Source organism: Ursus arctos, unplaced genomic scaffold (assembly GCF_023065955.2).
Source record: "Ursus arctos isolate Adak ecotype North America unplaced genomic scaffold, UrsArc2.0 scaffold_11, whole genome shotgun sequence".
In the NCBI taxonomy this organism is placed as follows: Eukaryota; Metazoa; Chordata; class Mammalia; order Carnivora; family Ursidae; genus Ursus; species Ursus arctos.
The window spans coordinates 73,323,385-73,344,010 of record NW_026622775.1 but is presented as its reverse complement, the minus strand read 5'-3'; the positions used below and the strand labels follow the sequence as shown (position 1 = coordinate 73,344,010).

At 53.3% G+C, this 20,626-nt stretch overlaps 2 long non-coding RNA genes across 2 annotated transcripts; both read right to left on the bottom strand.

Annotated features, from left to right (window-relative positions):
• Window positions 1–391: 391 nt before the first annotated feature.
• Window positions 392–1,770, bottom strand: LOC130543372 (uncharacterized). Its single transcript, XR_008958694.1, has 3 exons — window positions 1,554–1,770; window positions 1,161–1,362; window positions 392–591 (listed from the first exon to the last, which is right to left on the bottom strand). It is a non-coding gene; the product is annotated as an uncharacterized LOC130543372 (long non-coding RNA).
• Window positions 1,771–2,412: 642 nt separating this feature from the next.
• Window positions 2,413–19,361, bottom strand: LOC130543371 (uncharacterized). The gene is made up of 3 exons (XR_008958693.1): window positions 19,284–19,361; window positions 16,889–17,027; window positions 2,413–2,577 (listed from the first exon to the last, which is right to left on the bottom strand). It is a non-coding gene; the product is annotated as an uncharacterized LOC130543371 (long non-coding RNA).
• Window positions 19,362–20,626: the final 1,265 nt, after the last annotated feature.

The following is a 20,626-nucleotide window of genomic DNA, read 5'->3' as shown; positions in this document are numbered from 1 at the left end:
AGTTGCTCTTCAATAGGCAGAAGAGTTTCTGTGTAAAGACTTTCCACAGATATGACCTTCCATCAATTTCTTTATTTTCTTTTTAAAATTTTTTTTATTATGTTATGTTAGTCACCATACACTACATCCTTAGTTTTTGATGTAGTGTTCCATGATTCATTGTTTGCGTACAACACCCAGGGCTCCATGCAATACGTGCCCTCCTTAATACCCATCACCGGCCTATCCCAACCCCCCACCAAACCCCTCTGAAGCCCTCGGTTTGTTTCCCAGAGTCCATAGTCTGTCGTGGTTCATTCCCCCTTCTGTTTACCCCACCCTTCATTCTTCCCTTCCTTCTCCTACTGAGCTCCCTGCTATTTCTCCTGTTCCATAAATGAGTGAATCCATATCAAAATTGCCTTTCTCTGCTTGACTTATTTCACCTTCCAGCAATCTCATAAGGAGGAAACAGAAACTCTGTGGGATAACCTGACTCACCCAGCGTCAAGCAAGTAGTTCCAGAACTCAGCCCAGGGCTCCCGTCACCAGGCCCCTTGAAGCCACCAGCATGACTCTATCCAAAGGAATTCCCAAAGACTCTCCTTCTGACTGCACCACCAAAGAAATGACAGAGAGAATATGGCACCTCAAAATATTGAGTTGATACATCTAGTAAAGCTAGATAGTCAAGCTTAACTTTTAAACAGGAAAAGGCTGCTTTGAATAATTTTGAATTTTCCCTCGACCCTCATTGTAATTCTTGGGATGAAAAGACTAATCAGTAATGAAACATCACCTTTGACAAATGACAAGACATCATCCATATCTGTATCTGACGACAAAAAGCCATCTAACCCTAAATGGTGGCCACTCACCCATATCGTAGGCCCAACTGAATAAACACTGTTAGATGTATATCTTAAAAATACACAAAGAGTAAATCTAACCTTCCCTTTCTAATGAAAGAGTGTTTCTAGGAAACAGCTGTTCAAAATACATTCATAAGCAGTCAATGAACAGAGAAAATGGGATCCCCTGCAAAGTGCTCTAAGCTCAGAAACTAAGTACCTCCTTCACCAAATTCAGAACACTGACAACTATTACTTAAGTTTTACTTCATGGCTCAACTAGAGAAAAGAGAAAAGCCCAGGAGATAGTGGGTTAATGAGAGGTGTTACCTCCAGTCCTGACGTGGATATGACATTTCTCCAAATGGACCTGCCGCTTTCTCTGAATGCTGGTGTCCTGTGTCAAGCTGCCTCACTGACTCAGATGCAGACGTTCAAAACCTCGGGACTCATGGAGCCAGAGAAGAGAAGTGTTGTTAGGTGGGGAGAAGGCGGCTCCTCGGACCTAAAACCAGCATGCCTGCTGCAGTTTCTGGGAGAAGGGGAAACACAGACTTGTCTTTTAGTAGTAATTATCTTCCAGCCCATTGCCACCATTCCCAGGGAACAGGCAGCACAATGCTGAAGTTGGGTAACGGCTCTGGGGCTTCCTAGTGCCACACATGTGCCTGAAGGAACAGGGAACACCCTGCTGAACTTGGGGAACTGCTCAAGGTCCATTACCTGCACTGTGTCGGGGTACAGGGGCACCGCACTGAAGTTGGGGACCGTGCGGTCCTTACTCTCGCTCTTGCTGGGGAACAAGTGAAACCCTGGAATGTCTGCGACCAATACCACAAAAGCTCTGCTGAGCAGGTGCCCTGGAGTCCATGGGTTTGCTATGTAAGGCCAGTTGACAGAGAGTAGGCAGAAGAGACTATCAAGGGAAAAAGAAAACTCAACTGAGTCTCCAAATGAACTCCCTCCACATGCCCTTCCAGAACCCCACCTCTCACCCGGCGTGCCCCTACTCCCAGACCATGCCCCACACAGGCACACAGCATGCATTCACTCAGCCAGGAACTCCACACGTTGAATCTCTCAGAGCTCCCCTTCCCTGGTTCCTAGTCTGCATCCTAGGTCTGCTCTGGGTTTGCCCACAGAGACGTAGCTCCACCCCCATGGGGTGATTGCTTGGGGAGTATGATGCTTCCAACTCCTTGAATGCCAGGCAACCGGCCCCATGACTCACAACTCTGGGAGTGCAGAGGTCCAGGAGGCACCTCCTTGGCTAAACGCCCTGAGCAGGCATGACGGGGATCATGGGCAGGGCTGCAATCTCACACACACACACACACACACACACACACACGGCCCCTTTCGCGGACCCCTCTAGCTGCAGACCACCCTCAGAGCCCTGCCCCTTCCCTTCTGCACCAACCCTTCCTACAGGTGTGTGCCTGGCTTCTGGCTAGGTCAGCTGCTCTCAGACTGTTCCAGCTTTGGGCTTTAGGAAATGGCAATGCTTTCATGCATGTCCAAGGCAATTTTAAGCCCCAAAAGGAATGCTCCAAGCGGGAATAGCTTTGCCTTCTTGTCTCACCCATGGAGTGGATAGTGCTTCTCAGACCTTCAAAGCATCCTTCTAGGATGAGCCCATTTGTGCTGGAATCTATATACACATGCTTGGTTCTGCAGGGTAGGGGCCAGGAGGAACAGCCGGCCTTCTGTGCTGTCACGGTTGTGAACCAGGAACATTTATTTTTCACTTGAAAAGAAAACATAGTGTTATTGTCAACACTAAAGGAAGGAACATTTTAAAACATTTTAGAGAGAAATGAAGAGAGTTTTATTCAAACCCAAGTCAGGTCAGATGCCTGGGAGACACAGTCTTCACAAAGAAGGGAGTGCTCCAGGGAAGGAACATTTAGGGCAGGGTTATATATTTGTTCTGTTTTGTGTTAGGTACAGTTACCCATCACGATGAGGCAGAAGATTCCAGAAAGTGACAGACTTATCTTTTCAGTATGTACAAGTCGGTATGACTTTAATCTTACGGGGGACAGAGAGGTTCTTTTGTGTTCTCACCTTGATGTTGGCAAGGGCATTTTTTTGTTCTCTTTTTTCTTTTTGAAACAGATGGACAATATGTGCTGGGGGCAGAAATAGGGCCCATGCTTTGAGGGTTTGCCCGGTCATTTTGAGCTGGGTGAAATGATAAAGGAGGGTTTCCCTAGGAAGTCAAGATCAGGGTCCACAGATGGTATGAGATAAAAATTACTCTTATCCTTATCACCACTACCAAATGGAGGAGCTTGAGATGAAAGCACCTTTCCCATAGCTCAGAGACATCAAAAGGACCCCTACAGAAGGTTACCTGCTCCATGGTCAACACAGGTAACAGAGGCGTTTACGGTCTCTGGACTCCTCCCTTGTCCTGCCCAAATCTCTGAAGCATAGAGATCATTTACAGTCAGAATTTTAGACATCTTAGAGATGTCTGGCACCATTCCCTTGGACTACAGAATACAACAGAATAGCTCACTGTCACAATACGAAAGTGCCCCTGGATACACTAAGTTCTTTCTCCGCAACTTTTGCCTCATGGAAATCGTAATCCTAACATAGAAACACTGCGATAGTTGGGAAGTAAATAATCAGAGGTAAGGGAATATTTTAGCAATCTTTAGAGGCATTGTCTCACTCTGTAGAAGAGGCTGAGTGTTTTCAAATAGTCTTTCCGACCTTTTCACCAAGAGCTTCCATCAATTAAAAAAGGATAGTTCTTTCAGGCACTTTAATATCAGAAAAATAGTATAGTATCTCTATTCTAAGGGATCTTTAAGTCTCTTACTCAAAGGTCCTCCACTGAGATAATTATCTTCATGGTCATGATGGGCAGAGGTGAAAAGGCAGCCGAATTCGTTCCATTTGGCCACACAACAAGAAAATCCTAATACTTCCTAGGTTTCCAGATCAACAAGACCAGAGGTAAGAGCGAAATGGTACCCTGTATGGAAGAACAAGGGTTTTGGAGTCAGTTTGGAGATCCCACTTAGGTTTCTGACACTAAAATCCTCTGTAATTCATATAATCTCTGAGCCCTTGTCTATCCATCTAGGAAATAGGACTCATTCTATATACACCCTAGTTGAGAAGTTTAAGAGGGAGAATGCTAAACAGAGCCACTATGCAATCTCCCAAGAGCAGGTGCTCAGGAGCCATAATTACCATTGGGTCTATTTCTTTTCCAGAGAAAAGGACACATGGTGAAACCGTTTTTTGAAAAGATGACTCACAAGATGATTTTTAAACCTTAAGGAAGGTCAAGAAGCTGCTGTTGTGTCGTAATTCTCTCAGAAATCATGTTGATAGACTGGTGGGGACAATAGCACCATCATCACTAGGAGAGGGGAGCTCCCATCTCCATATGGCTATGTTGACTCCCTTAACTCAATGCCACCAAGAAGGAAAGCTGGAGGGAGGTGGTGGTGGGCCCAGGCCAAGACTGCCAGGTGTGGCTGGCACATGCAGAACTCTGATAGGAGGCTTAACTCCTGTCTACGTTAGGATAGTCAGTGTTCTTCAGAGACAAAGGGCCATTGTGTGTGAGCCCTGATGTAGAAAAGGTGGCAAATATCCACTGCGATCCCCTCTCTGACCCTTAAGATATGCAGCAAAGTTACATTGAATTTTTAAACATAGAGGGACTGCCTGGTCTTCTTTTGATGAGGACTAGGGCTCTATTCCTTGGAGGCCTAAGAATAGAATCTAGTTATTTTCAGTATTTTAAAATGTAGACATGATTCATGGTCCAACATATCATCTGTTTGGGTAAATAGTCTATGACCGCTGGAAAATAATGTATTCTGCACTTATTATCGAATGTTCCATAGACGTCAATTAGGTCATAGTTGTGACCGAGTTTTGTCTGCTCTATCAAATATTAAGAAAGGCATATTAAAATTTCCAAACAAAATTTCCAAAGAAAAGGAGGAAAGCCATTAGAAAATGTTGTGTGAACACGAAAAGAAAGTGCCATCAGTCAGTTCAGAGAACCAAGTTTGGGTAGAGAGACGGCAACATTGATCAGTGAAGAGAGCAGGGTTTCCCATTACATGTGTTGAACCTTAAGGGAACTGCCATAGATGTGAAAGAGCACCATCTAGAGACAACATTCCAAATCATATCTACGTTCATGAGGATGGATGGATGTTCCAAAAGTGTGTATGAAAACGTAAGGAACATGCTGTATGCTCAGGTAAGGACACCCTTGGGAAAAGATCTTCCAACTCACATCTTCTGTAATGAAGAAGAAGTACTTGCAGAAGTGCAAGTGAAAGCAGAAGGAGAGGTCCTATCTAAGTAGTTGTGAGAAGAAGTTGATAGAAGGCAACATCAAACCAACATCAGGACCGATGAACACACCCAAGTTTTCCAAAAAGTGTGATGAACCTTAAGGGCAATTTTCACAAATCTCAGTCAGAACACCGAATAGACACCATTGTCCAAGTCAAGTCTTCTCTTAGGAAGGTGGCAAGTTTTTCAAAAGTGTCCATGAATGCATAAGTAAGGTGTCACCTGCTTTACGCTAGGAGAGAACACTCTATATAAAAGCATCTTGCACCTCACATCTGGTGTCATGGATTGGGAGCATTGTGCAAAATGGGGTCTGCAAGCATCAAGATAATGCCCTTCGTTTAACTACTTAAGAACACTACACAGAAAGCATCTCTCAACTCACATCTGTCATGAGGAGGAAAGCCGTTTGAAAAGGTTTTGTGAAAAGGAAAAGAAAGTGCCATTATTTAATTCAGCGAACCAAGTTTGTGCAGAGAGACAGCAACATCGATTAGTGAAGGCACCAGTGTTTCCCAGTATGTGTGTTGAACATTAATTAAACTGCCATAGACGTAACTCTCAGTAAGAAGAGGGTATGGAAAGGGTCCTCCGAATCCTAACGTCTGTCACGATGATGGATGCATGTTTCCGAGTGGGAATGAAAGCATAAGGAAAGGGCCATTAACCAGTCTTTAAGAAAGAACAATGTGGCAGGATACAAAATCAATGCTCAGAAATCAGTTGCATTTCTATAAACAAATAATGCGACTGAAGAAAGAGAAATTAGGGAATCCATCCCTTTTGCAAGAGCACCAAAAACCATATGTTACCTTTGCATTAAGTTAACCGAGACTTAAAGGATCTGTATTCTAAAACTACAAATCACTCTTGAAAGACATTGAGGAAGACAAGAAAAGATGGAATAATATTCCATGCTCATGGATCAGAAGAACTAACATAGTTAAAATGTCCATGCTATCCAGAGCAATCTACACATTCAATGCTATCCTGATCAAAATACCGATGACATTTTTCAAAGAACTGGAACAAATAGTCCTTAAATTTGTATGGAACCAGAAAAGGCCCCAAATCTCCAAGGAACTGTTGATAAGGAAAAACAAAGCTGAGGGCATCATAATGCCGGATTTCGAGCTGTACTACAAAGCTGTGATCACAAAGACAGCATGTACAAGAACAGACACATAGACCAATGGAACAGAATAGAGAACCCAGAAATGGACCTTCAGCTCTTTGGGCAACTAATCTTTGATAAAGCAGGAAAAAACATCCGGTGGGAAAAAGACAGTCTCTTCAATAAATGGTGCTGGGAAAATTGGACAGCTACATGCAAAAGAATGAAACATGACCACTCACTCACACCATACACAAAAATAAACTCCAAATGGATGAAAGACCTCGAAGTGAGACAGGAATCCATCAAAATCCTAGAGGAGAACATAGGCAGCAACCTCCACGACATCGGCCAAAGTAAACTTTTTCATGACACATATCCAAAGGCAAGAGAGAAGATAAAACGAATTTGTGGGGCTTCATCAAGACAAAAAGCTTCTGCACTGCCAAGGAAACAGTAAAAAAAAACTAAGCACCAGCCCACGGAATGGGAGAATTTATTTGTAAATGACACTATAGATAAAAGACTGGTATTCAAGATCTACAAAGAACTCCTCAAACTCAATACACAAGAAAAAAATAAGCAAATTATAATATGGGCAGAAGATGTGAACAGACACTTTTCCAATGAAGATGTACAAATGGCTAACAGACACATGAAAAAATGTTCAAAATCATTAGCCATCAGGGAAATTCAAATCAAAACCACACTGAGATAATACCTTATGCCAGTTAGAATGGCAAAAATTGACAAGGCAAGAAACAACAATTGTTGGAGAGGATGTGGAGAAAGGGGATCCTTCCCACTCTGTTGGTGGGAATGCAAGTTGGTATAGCCACTCTGGAAAACAGTGTGGAGGTCCCTTATAAAGTTAAAAAGTGAGCTACCCTATGATCCAGCCATTGCACTACTGGGTATTTACCTCAAAGATACAGACGTGGTGAAGAGAAGGGCCATATGCACCCCAATGTTCATAGCAGCAATGTCAGCAATAGCTAAATCGTGGAAGGAACCGACATGCCCTTCAAGAGATGACTGGAGTAAGAAGTTGTGGTCCATATATACAATGGCATATTACTCAGGTAACAGAAAGAACGAGTTCTCAACATTTGCTGCAACATGGACGGCACTGGAGGAGATAATGCTAAGTGAAATAAGTCAAGCAGAGAAAGACAATTATCATATGATTTCTCTCATCTATGGAACATAAGACCTCGGAAGATCGGTAGGGGAAGAAAGGGATAAAGAAAGGGGGGTAATCAGAAGGGGGAATGAAGCATGAGAGACCATGGACTCTGAGAAACGAACTGAGGGCTTCAGAGAGGATTGCGGTGGGGGATTGGGATAGACTGGTGATGGGTAGTAAGGAGGGCACATATTGCATGGTGCCTTGGGTGTCATACGCAACTAATGAATCATCGAACTTTACATTGGAAACCCGGGATGTACTGTATGGTGACTAACATAATATTAAAAAAAACTTAAAAAAAAATTGTATCAAAGCCATCTTTCAACTCACGGCTACGTGAGTGCCGGACTCACCCTGCCTCCCCACCAACATCGGGCCCGCTGGTGCGTCGCTGGTCATTCAGGGTGGGAGAACGGGCAGAGCCCTCAAGTCTCTGGTGAATTTTGAAGGCCATCTGCGCCAAAACACTGGGGCCCACGCTGGAGCTTGCCAGCACCCTCACCTCGGCCCGCCCCTCCGCTCTGCGCTCTCCGCACAGCTGGCGGATCGGGCCTGCCAGCCTCCTGGGGGCTAACTCTAACCCTAGGTCGGCCCCAGAGGGGCCCCTCCAAAGGGGCCTGCTGCCACAACGCCAGGGATTGGGGACCCCCGAGCCACAGCACCGGACTCACCCTGCCGCACCGCTGGCACACGAGCCCCTAGGGGTACCGCCGTTCATTCAGGGCGGGAGAACGGGCAAGGCTCACCATGCCCACGGCGACTTTCAAAGGCCCCCGGCACCAAAACGCTGGGGCCCACGCTCCGGTTTGCCAGCGCGTTCACCTGGGCCTGTGCTCCACTTGGCGCACAGCCGGCGGTTCGGGCCTGCCAGCCTCCTGGGGGCTAACCCTGACCCTAGGTTGGCCCCCGAGAGGCCCCTCCCAAGGGGCCTGGCACCACAATGCCAGGGATTGGGGACCCCAGAGCCCCAGCGCGGGACTCACCCTGCTGCCCCTCCGCCACCCAAGCCACTAGGGGCGCCGCCGGTCATTCAGGGCGGGAGAAAGGGCAGGGCCCTCCAAGCCGCCCCCGACCTTCGAAGGCACCCGCACAAACAAGCTTGGGCTATTGCTCAGGCTCGCCAGCGCCCTCACCTCAGCCCAACACTCTGAGAGCCGCACAGCCGCGGATCGGGCCTGCTGGCCTCCTGGAGGCTAACCCTAACCCTAGGCCAGCCCCAGAGGGACCCATCCCAAGGAGCCTGGCGCTGCAACGCTGGGGATTGGGGACCCTCGAGCCTCACACCGGACTAACCCTGCCGCCGTGCCACCACCCGGGCCGCTAGGTGTGCCGCCGGTCATTCAGGGCGGGAGAAGGGGCAGGGCCCTCTGAGCCCCCAGTTAACTTTGAAGGCCCCCCGCGCCAAATCGCGGGGGCCCACGCTCCCGCTCACCAGCGCCTTTACTTCAGCCCATCCCTCCGCTCGCCATCTAGCCGGCGTATCGGGCCTGCCGGCCTCCTAGGAGCTAACCCTAACCCAAGATCGGCCCAAGAGGGGCCACTCCCAAGGGGTCTGGCGCGGGAATGCTGGGGATTGTGGACCTCTGAGCCACAGCGCCGGACTCACCCTGCCGCACTGCCGCCACCCAGGCCGCTAGGGGCACTGCTGGTCATTCAGGGCGGGAGAACGGGCAGGGCCCTAGGAGCCCCCAGCGACTTTCAGAGGACCCCCGTGCCAAAACGATGGGGCCCATGCTCCCGCTAACCTGCGCCCTCACTTCGCCCGCCCTCCGCTCGCTGCACAGCTGGCAAATCGGGGCTGCCGGCCTCCTGGGGGCTAACCCTAACCCTAGGTCGGCCCCTGAGGGGCCCCTCCCAAAGAGACTGCCGCCGAACGCCGGGGATTGGGGACCCCCGAGTCGCAATGCTGGACTCACCCTTGCGCCCCGCCGACACCCGGGCCACTAGGGCACCGCCGATCATTCAGGGCGGGAGAACAGGCAGGGCCCTCCCTGCCCCGGTAACCTTCGAAGGCCCCCAGCGCCAAAAAGCTGGGGCCCACTCTCCCGCTCGCCAGAGCCCTGATCTTCGACCGCGCCTCCGCTCGCCCCAGACGGCGGATCGTGCCTGCCGGCCTCCAGGGGCTAACCTTTACCCTAGGTCGGCCCCTGAGGGGCCCCTCCCAAGGGGCCTGGCGCTGCAACGCTGGGGATGGGGACCCCCGAGCCCCAGCGCCGGACTCATCCTGCCGCCCCGCCGTCACCCGGGCCGCTAGGGGAGCTGCTGATCATTCATGGCGGGAGAACTGGCAGGGCCCTCCAAGGCCCGGCGACCTTCTAAGGCCCCCCCGCCAAATGCTTGGGCCTACGCTTCCCTCGCCAGCGCCCTCACATCGGCTTGCCCCTCCGCTCGTGGAACAGCAGAGGGATCGGGCCTGCCGGCCTCCTGGGGGCTAAGCCTGACCCTAGGTCGGCCCCCAAGGGGCCCTTCCCAAGTGGCTTGGCGCCAAACGCAGGGGATTGGAGACCCCTGAGCTGCAGCGCCGGACTCACCCTGCCGCCAAGCCGACACCGGGCCTGCTGGGGCGTCGCCGGTCATTCACGGTGGGAGATCCGGCAGGGCCCTCAAGACTCCGGCGTCTTTCGAATGCCATCCGCGCCAAAACGCTGGGGCCGATGCTCACGCTCGACAGTGCCCTCAACTCGGCCCGCCTCTCCGCTCACCGCACAGCCGGCGGATCGGGACTTCCGGCCTCCTGGGGGCTAACTCTAACCCTAGGTCGGCCCCAGAGGGTTCCCTCCAAGGGGCCTGGCGCCGCAACGCTGGGGATTGGGGATCCCCGAACCATAACGCCGGACTCACCCTGCTGCCCCGCTGCCACCCGGGCCGCTAGGGGCGCCGTCAGTCATTCAGGTCAGGAGAACGGGCAGGGCCCTCCGAGCCCCCAGTGACCTTCGAAGGCCCCCAGAGCCAAAACGCTGGGGCCCACGCTCCTGCTCTCCAGCGACCTGACCTCGGCCCACCCCTCCACTCGCCGCACAGGCGGCGGATTGAGCCTGCCGCCTCCTGGAGGGTAACCCTAACCCTAGGTTTTCCCCCCGAGGGGCCCATCCTAGGGGCCTGGCGCTGCAACGCCTGGGATTGGGGATTCCGGAGCCACAGCGCCGGACTCACCATGCCGCCCCACCACCACCTGGGCCCCTAGGGGCGCCGCCGGTCATTCAGGGCAGGAGAACGGGTAAGGCCCAACTAGGCCCTGGAGACCTTCCAAGGCCCCCCGTGCCAAAACGCTGGGTACTACGCTCCCGCTCGCCAGCGCTCTCACCTCAGCCCACCCCTCCGCTCGCTGCACAGGGGCAGATCGGGTCTGCTGGCTTCCTGGGTGCTAACACATACCCTAGGTCAGTCCCTGAGGGTCCACTCCCAAGGGGCGTGGCCCCGCAAGGCCCGGGATGGGGACCCCTGAGCCCCAGCAATGTACTCAACCTGCCGCTCCGCCACCACCCAGGCCACTTGGGGCGCCGCCGGTCATTTAGGGTGGGGGAACGGGCAGGGCCCTCCGAGCCCCCGGCGACGTTCGTAGGTCCCCCGCACCAAAACGCTGAGGCCCACGCTCCTGCTCTCCAGCGCCCTCACCTCGGCCTGCCCCCCTACTCTAGCCGCACAGCTGGCGGATCCAGCCTGCCAGGCTCCTCGGGGATAACCCTAACCCTAGGTGGGCCCCAGAGTGGCCTCTCCCAAGAGGCCTGGTGCCGCAACGCCATGGATTGGGGACCTGCAAGCCGCAGCGCCGGGCTCACCCTGCCGCCCCGCCGCCACGCAGGCCGCTAGGGGCGCCGCCGGTCATTCAGGGCGGGATAACCGGTAGGGCCCTCCGAGCCCCTGGTGAAATACGAAGGCCCCCCACGCCAAAATGCTGGATACCACGCTACCATTCGACTGCGCCCTACCACGGTCCATCCCTCCGCTCACCGCACAGCCAGCGGATCGGGTCTGCCGGCCTCCTGGGGGCTAACCTAACCTTAGGACAGTCCCCGAGGGGTCCCTCCCAAAGGGCCTGGCGCTGCAACGCTGGGGATTGGAGACCCCCGAGCCCCAGCGCCGGACTGACCCTGCCACCCCGCCGCCACCCGGGGCACTAGGGGCGTCGCCGGTCCTTCATGGCGGGAGAACGGGCAGGGCCCTCCGAGGCCCTGTGACCTTCGAAGGCCCCCCAAGCCAAAATGTTGGGGCCCACGCTCCCACTCACCAGCGACCTCATCTTGGCTCACCCCTCCATTCGCCGCAGAGCCGGTGGATTGAGCCTGCCGGCCTCCTGGGGGCTAACTCTAACCCTAGGTTGGCCCCCGAGGGGCCCCTCCCAAAGGGACTGCCGCGGAACGCCAGGGATTGGGGACCCCCGAGTCGCAACGCTGGACTCACCCTTCCACCCCACCAACACCGGGCCGCTAGGGCACCACCGATCATTCAGGGTGGGAGAACAGGCAGGGCCCTCCCTGCCCCGGTGACCTTCGAAGGCCCCCAGCGCCAAAACGCTGGGGCCCACTCTCCCGCTCATCAGATCCCTGATCTTCGACCTCGCCTCCGCTCGCCACAGATGGCAGATCGTGCCTGCCAGCCTCCAGGGGCTAACTTTTACCTTAGGTCAGCCCCGGAAGGGCCCCTCCCAAGGGGCCTGGAGCCGCAACGCCTGGCATTGGGGACCCCTGAGCCTCAGCGCCAGATTCACCCTGCTGCCCCGCCGCCACTCAGGCCGCTAGGGGCGCCTCCAGTCATTCAGGGCGGGAGGAGGGACAGGGCCCTTCGAGCCCCCAGCGACGTTTGAAGGCCTCCCACTTCAAAACGCTTGGGCCCACACTCCCTCTCGCCAGCGCCCTCACCTTGGCCCACCCCTCCGCTTGCTGCACAGCCGGCAGATCAGGCCTGCCGACCTCCTGGGGGCTAACCCTAACCCTAGGTCGGCCCCCGAGGCGTCCCTCCCAAGGGACCTGGCGCCACAACGCTGGGGATTGGGGACGACCGAGCCCCAGCGTCGGACTCACCCTGCAGCCCCGCCGCCACTCAGGCAGCTAGGGGTGCTGCCTTTCATTCAGGGCGGGAGAACAGGCAGGGCCCTCCGAGGCCCCGGTAATCTTCAAAGGCCCGTTGTGCCAAAACGCCAGGGCCCACGCTTTCGCTCGCCAGTGCCCTCACCTCGGCCCGCCCATCCGCTCCCCGCACAGCAGCGGATCGGGCCTACCAGCCTCCTGGGGGCTAACCCTAACCCTAGGTCGGCCCACGAGGGGCCCCTCCCAAGGGGCCTGGCGCCGCAACGCCGGGGATTGGGGACCACCGAGTCGCAACGCTGGACTCACTCTTATGCCCCGCCGACACCCGGGCCCCTAGGGTGCCGCTGATCGTTCAGGGCGGGAGAATGGGCAGGGCCCTCTGAGCCCTCGGCGACTTTCGATAGCAGCCTGTGCCAAAACGCTGGGGCCCACGCTCCCGCTCGCCAGCGCCCTCACCTCGGCCCGCCCATCCGCTCGCCGCACAGCAGCGGATCGGGCCTGCCGGCCTTCTGGGGGCTAACCCTAACCCTAGGTCGGCCCCCAAGTGGCCCCTTCCAAGGGGCCTGGCGCCACAACGCTGGGGATTTGTGACCCCCGAGCCCCAGTGCCGGACTTACCCTGCCGCCCCGCAACCACCCGGGCCGCCAGTGGCGCCACTGGTCATTCAGGGTGGAGGACCGTGCAGGGCGATCCGAGCCCCCAGCGTCCTTCAAAGGGCCCCCGCGCCAAAACGCTTGGGCCCAGGCTCCCGCTCACCAGCGCCCTCACCAGGGCCCGCCCCTCCGCTCGACGCACAGTGGGCAGATAGGGCCTGCCGGCCTTCTGGGGGCTAACCCTAACCCTAGGTCAGCCCCCGAGGGGCCCCTCCCAAAGGGCCTGCACCACAAAGCCGGGGATTGGCGACCCCCGCGCCCCAGCACCAGACTCACCCTGCCGCCCTGCTGCCACCTGGGCCGCTAGGGGCGCCACCAGTCATTCAGGGCGGAGGAACAGGCAGGGCCCTCCGAGACCCTGGCAAACTCTGAATGCCCCTGAGTCAAAATGCTTTGGCCCATGCTCCCACTCGCCAGCGCCCTCACCTCGGCCCGCCCCTCCGCTCACTGCACAGCTGGCGGATCGGGCCTGTCAGCCTCCTGGGGGCAATCCCTAACCCTAGTTCGGCCCCCGAGGGGCCCCTCTCAAGGAGACTGGCGCTGAACACTGGGGATTGGGGACCCCCGAGCCTCAGCACCGAACTCACCCTGCTGCCCCGCTGGCACCCGAGCCGCTAGGGGTACCGCCATTCATTCAGGGTGGGAGAACGGGCAGGGCCCTCCGAGCCACCGACGACCTTCGAAGGCCCCCCACGCCAAAACGCTGAGACCCACGCTCCCATCGCCAGCGCCCTCACCTCAGCCCTTCCCACCACTCACCGCAGAGCTGGCAGATCAGGCCTGCTGGCCTCCTGGGGTCTAACCCTAACCCTAACTCTAAACCTAAACCCTAAACCCTAACCTTAACACTAACCCCTAAACCTAACCCTACCCTCAACCCTACACCTTCCCCTAAACCTACCCATAACCCGTACCCTAACCCTAACCCGTACCCTAAACCTTACCCTAACCCTAAACCGTACCCTAACCTGTACCCTAACCCGTATTCTAACCCTAACACATACCCTATCCTGTACCCTAACCCTAACACGTACCCTAATCCGTACCCTAACCCTAACCCAAACCCATACCCTAACACTATCCCTAAACCGTCCCCTAACTCGTACCCTAACCCTAAACCCTAAACCCTGAACCTAACCCGTACCCTAACCCTAACCCGTACACTAACCTGTAGCCTAACACTACCCGTATACTAACCCTAACCCTAAACCCTAACCCTAACCAGTACCCTGCCTTAACACTAACCCGCAGCCTATCCCGTACCTTAACACTTACCCTAACCCGTACCCTATCCCTAACCTGGACCCTAACCCATACCCTAATCCGAACCCTAACCCTAACTAGTAACTTAACCTGTACCCTAACCCATACCCTAACCCTAAACCGTACCCTAAACCTAACCCGTTCCCTAAACCGTACCCTAACCCTAACCCTAACCTAAACCTAACCCGTATCCTAACCCATACCCTAAACCACACTCAAACCCAAACCCGTACCCTATCCCTAACACAAAACGTAACCCTAACGATAACCCATACCCTAACCCTAACCCATACCCTAATCCATACCCTAACCCTAACCCGTACCCTAACCCTAATCCTAAACCGTAACCTAACCCGTACCGTAACCCTAACGCATACCCTAACCTTAACCCATATCTTAACCCTAACCTGCACCCTAAACCGTACCCTAACCCGTCCCTAAACTGTACCCTAACACGTACCCTAACCTGTACCCTAACCCTAACCCATACCCTAACCCGTACCCTAACCCTAACCCGTACACTAAACCCAAACCTTAAACCCTAACCTGTACCCTAAACCCTAATCCGTACCGTAACCCATAACCCCTAACCTGTAACCCCTAAAGCCAACCCTAACCCGTAACCTCACCTTACCCTAACCCTAACCCCTACCCTCACCCGAACACTAACCGTAACCCGTACACTAACCCTAACCCGTACCCTAATCCGTACCCTAACCCCGGGGATTGGGTACACCTGAGCCCCACCACGGGACTCAGCCTTCCACCCCTCAGGAAACCATGCCCCTTGGGGCGCCGCAGAGCATCCCGTGCAGGAGAACTAGTAGGGCCCCCCTGAGCACCCAGCGATCCTCGGCGGCCCCCTACACCCCAACTCTGAGGCCCACGCTCATCCCGCCCCGCACCTTCCCTTCAGCCTGCCACCAAGCTCGTCGCAGAGCTGGCAGATCAGTCCTGCCCGGTTCCTGGGGCCTAGTGCTGACCCTAGGTCAGCTAGGGAGGGCTCCTCCCCCGGGGCCCGGTGCCGCAGCCCCGGGGACTGGGGACACCTGAGCCCCACTGCAGGACAAAGCCTGCGACCCCACAGGAAACCGTGCCTCTTGGGAGGCTGTAGAGCATTCAGGGTGGGAGAACCGGGAGGGCCCCCAGAGCCCCCGGAGAACTTCAGCGATCCCTAAGCCCCAACCTTGATGCCCATGCTCACCCCACCCCGTACCCTCACCTCAACCCGTGGCAGAGCTCGCCACATAGCGGGCAGATCTGGCCTGCGGGGTTCCTGGGCCCCAACCCTAACCCTAGTTCATCTGTGGAGGGGCCCCTCCCCAGGAGCCTGGAGCCGCAGCCGCGGGGATTCGGGACACCTGAGCCCCACCGCAGGACTCAGTCTGCCACCCTGCAGGAAACCGTGCCCCTTGGGAGGCCATAGAGCATTCAGGGCGGGAGAACCAGGAGGGCCCCCCTGAGCCCCCAGTGAACTTTGGCAGCCTCCCGCACCCCAACCCTGAGGCCCACGCTCACCCTCCCCACACCCTCACCTCAGCCTGTGTAGCTCACCATACAGCCAGCAGATCGGGCCTGCGGGGCTCCTGGGGCCTAACCCTAACCCTAGGTCAGCCGCGGGTTTGGCGGCCTCCCCAGGAGCCTTACACCGCAGCCCCGGGGAATTGGGATACCTGTGCCCCGCCTCAGGACTCAGCTTGCCAGTCCACAGGAAACCGTGCCCCTTGGGGCGCTACAGAGCATACAGGGCACGAGAACGTGGGGAGGCCCCCGGAGCCCGTCCCCACCTTTGGCAACCCCCGTGCCCCAACCCTGAGGCCCATGCTCACCCTCCCCCATGGCCTCATCTCAGCCCTCCACGGAGCTCGCCGCACAGCTTGCTAGATTGGCCCTGCCGGGCCCCTGGACCCTAACCCTTACCCTAGTTTGGCCACAGAGGGGCCCCTCCCCAGGATCCTGGCGCCCAACTCCGGGGGATTGGGGACACCCAAGCCCCACCGTAGGACTCAGCCTGCAGCCCACAGGAAACTGTACCGTTTTGGGGCACAATAGAGCATTCAGGGCAAGAGAACTGGGACACCCCCTCAGAGCCCCTGCTGGTGAACCCCGACCTTTGTGAGCCCTTCCGGATCAAACCCCAAGGCTCACACTCACCCGCCCTTGTGCCCTCATCTCAGTCGGCCTGGGAGTTCTCTGAGCACTGGGCAGTTCGCACCTGCTGTCTCTTGAGGCCTAACCTAACCCTGGGTCTTCTGCTGAGGGTCCCCTCCCCGTTTGCCTGCCTCCAAGGTACCAGGCATTGGGCTCACCTCTGCACGACTAGAGGACTCAGCCTGCCCCACTGCAGGAAACTGTCCGTTTGGGGCTGCAGAAAGGATTCATAGCAAGAAAATCGGAGGGCCCCCCTCAGCCCATCCCAGGGAACCCCCACTTTCAGAGATCTCCCCGGATCCAATTAGTAGCTTCACACTGACCTTTAAACTTGCTCTCCATGGAGATCTTTTGAAATTCTCCACAATTCCAACCGATGGCATCATCCAGCTTCAGTGCCTTACCCAGCTTTAGGTCTTGAGATGGATTAAAATGGGAAGTCATTTCACTGATGACGATGTACTGGTGACCAAAAGATACATGCATAAATGCTTCATATCACTTGGCTTCAGGGAAATGCAAATCTAAACCCCTATAGATGCCATATCACACGAGGCCGAATATCTAAAAATAAGAAGACATGAAACTATACATGTTGGAGAGGATGTGGAGAAACGGGAACCCTCTTACACCCCTGTGCGAATGCAGTCCGGTACAGCCACTCTGGAAAATGGTACGGAGTTTCCTCAAGACGTTATAAATAAAGCTACCCTATGTCCCAGCAATTGCACTACTGGGGATTTACCCCAAAGAGACAGAGGTAGTGAAGACGGGACACATGCACCCCAGTGTTCATAGCAGCAATATCCATAATAGACAAGCTGTGGAAAGAGTGCAGATGACCATGGACAGATGAATGGATAAAGAAGATGTGGATCATATATATAATGGAATATTACTCAGCCATCAGAAAGGATGAATACTTACCATCACACCGACCTGGGTGGAGCTGGAGGGTATTATGCTGAGTGGAATAAGCCAATGAAAGAAAGACAATGATCATATGCTTTCACTCCTATGTGGAATATCAGAAACAGGGAAGAAGACCATAGGGAGGGAAAATAGAAAGGGAAGTCATCAGAGGGAGAAAACCCATGATAGACTCTTAACTATCGCAACAAACTGATGATTGCTGGAGGAGAAGTTGGGGGGGGGGTAACTGGGTGAGTGGCATTAAGGAGGTCACACGATACAATGAGCACTGGGTGTTCCACACGACTGGTAATTTATTGAAGACTACATCTGAAACTAATGATGTACTGTAAGTTGGCTAATTGAATTTAAATTAAAGAATAAAAGACCTCGAATAAACAATCCTAAACATTTGTATGGAACCACTAAAGATACTGAACAGCCAGTGCAATGTGGAAAAGAAAAACAAAGCTGGAGGACTCACAATTTCAGATTTCAGGTTATACTACAAAGCTGCAGTCATCCTAACAAGAGAGTACGGCACAAAAATAGACACAGCGACCAAAGGAACAGGATACAAGTTCAGACAGAAACCCACAATTATGTGGTCCATGAATCTTCCACAAGGCAAGCAATGATATCAAAAGGGAAAAGGACAGTCTCTACAACAAATGGTGTTGGGAAAACTAGACAGCTACGCACAAAAGAATGAAATTAGACTGCTTTCTTACACAATACAGACAAACACAAAACAGTTTCAAGACCTCAATATGAGACCTAAATCCACAAAAATTCTACAGGAGGGAAGACAGTAACTTCTTGACATGGACCATACCAACGTTTTTCTAGACTGTCTCCTGAGGCAAAGGAAATGAAAGCAAAAATTAACTATTGGGAATAGAGCAAAATAAAAAGTTTCCACACAGCAGAAGAACAATGAAAACGTAAAAATAATAAGACAACCTACTCAAAGGGAGAAGATGTTTGCAAAGATCATATGCAATAAAAGGATAGTGTCCAAAACATAGAACTGATACTACTCGACCCCCAAAAAACAAATAATTCAGTTAAAAAATAGGCAGAAGACATGAAGAGACATTTCTCCAAAGAAGAAATACAAATGGCCAACAGTCCCGTGAAAAGATGTTCACCATCACCCATCATCAGGAAAATGTAAATCCAAAGGACAATGAGGTATTACCTCACACCTGTCAGAATGGCTAACATCAAAAGCACAAGAAAGAGCAGGCGTTGGGAGGATGTGGATAAAGGGGAATCCTCGCGAACTGTGGGTGGGAATGCAAACTGTGGTGGCCACTGTGGAAAACAGTATGAAGGTTCCTCAAAAAATTAAATATAGAACTACCCTACAATCCAACAATCACACTACTGGTATTTGCCCAAAGACTATAAAAACAGCAACTTAAAAGGATACGTGCACCCCTATGTTTCTTGCACCATTATTTACAATATCACAATATGGAAGCAACCCAAGTGTCTGTAGAAAAATTGACAAATGAGATGATAGATGTGTGTATTCACACACACACACACACACACACACACACACACACACACACACAATGGAGTATTACTAGGCTTGAATGAAACCTTGCCATTTGCAGCCACATGGATGGAGCTCGAGAGTATTATCCTAACTGAAATCAGTCAGTCAGAGAAAGACAAATCCCATATGATGTCACTCTTATACGGAACTTAAAATAAACAAAACTAAATAAATAAAAGAGAAAAAGGAGACACACCAAAATACAAACTCTTAACAATAGAGAACAAATGGATGCTTACCAGAGAGGAGGTGGATAGAGGGATGAGTGAAATAGATGAAGCGGATTAAGAGGACACTTTTCTGGATGACCACTGAGTAATATATAGAATTACTGAATCACTCTCTTGTACACCTGAAACGAATGTAACACTGTATGTTAGCTCTACTGGAATTAAAATAAATTTTTTAAAAAGATTTTTCTTTCAGGAACCTCTTTGAAAAAGCTTTTCCTCTGCAATGTGCATAAGCCCTACTTGGGAGGATTCACTCTACAATAATTATTCATTCTATGCCTCGAATTCAGATTTCACTGAGTTCTTACTGTGGATCCCAGCCCACGGGAGCCATGGTCCTTTTCTGTCCAGGCTCAGCACCTATGCCTTCAAGATTGGAAGTAGAGACACATGTCACTTCACAGTCCAGAAAGCTATTATTGTTTCTGTTTCAGTGTGAGAGAGTCACAGACTTTGGGACAGGTTTCAGAACAGGTTTATTATGGATCCTGGATCTCTACTTCAATGTTCATTACCTGGGTCCATTTGGCTAATAGGTTCCCTGTGGATGGGCTTGCTTCCAAGCACATACATGGAGGATACAAAGGTGGGTGGGCTTGGTGCGGGACAGGAAGAAGACCAAAAACAGACAAGGGTCCGACCCCTCCCCTGATCCAGGAACTGCTACAGGAGAGGGTATGGGAGGTAGAATCCATGCGAAACTCCAAGGTCACCAGCTGAACACAAGAGGCACAGGTCAAGGGATCTGGAGATGCAGGGGTTGAAGGCTGCTCTGAGCTACCTCTGGGAGGAAGGGAGGGAAGGAATGGGAAGGAGACACTGCCTGCCCCTGGCCCATGCCAGCTGCCCACCGCTCCGACACGCATCCGTCTACACAGCTGACACACAGCCTGGGCTCAGGATGGGCTGGCTCGGGTCCCTCAATCCTCAGTGGGACAGCTGGCCCCAGGGCTCAGAGACAGGCTGAGGGAGATGAGAGGGAAAGCTGCCCCACCCAGATCATCCCCTCCTTGAGCAGACAGCCCTTCAGAACTGCTAAAAAAAAAAAAAAAAACCCACTAACGGCGTTGAAAGACATGCCATGGATGAACTAAGGCATAGAGATATGTAAAATAACATTCACTTTTAAGTTCAGAGCTGTCATCTCAGGAAGTGGGGAGAGCTTCCCTGAAGAAGACTGAGGGGAGGGCAGGCCATGCTGAAAAGGGAGACATGGCTCTCCTGATTGGGGACCTGCAGCCCCCTTCCAGGGCAGGACATCATCCTCGCATCACACGAGATCCATGGAAGTGTTCCATCAGGGCCAGATGTTTGTCTCGAGAAGGCTACCCTGGCATCGGACTGCACAG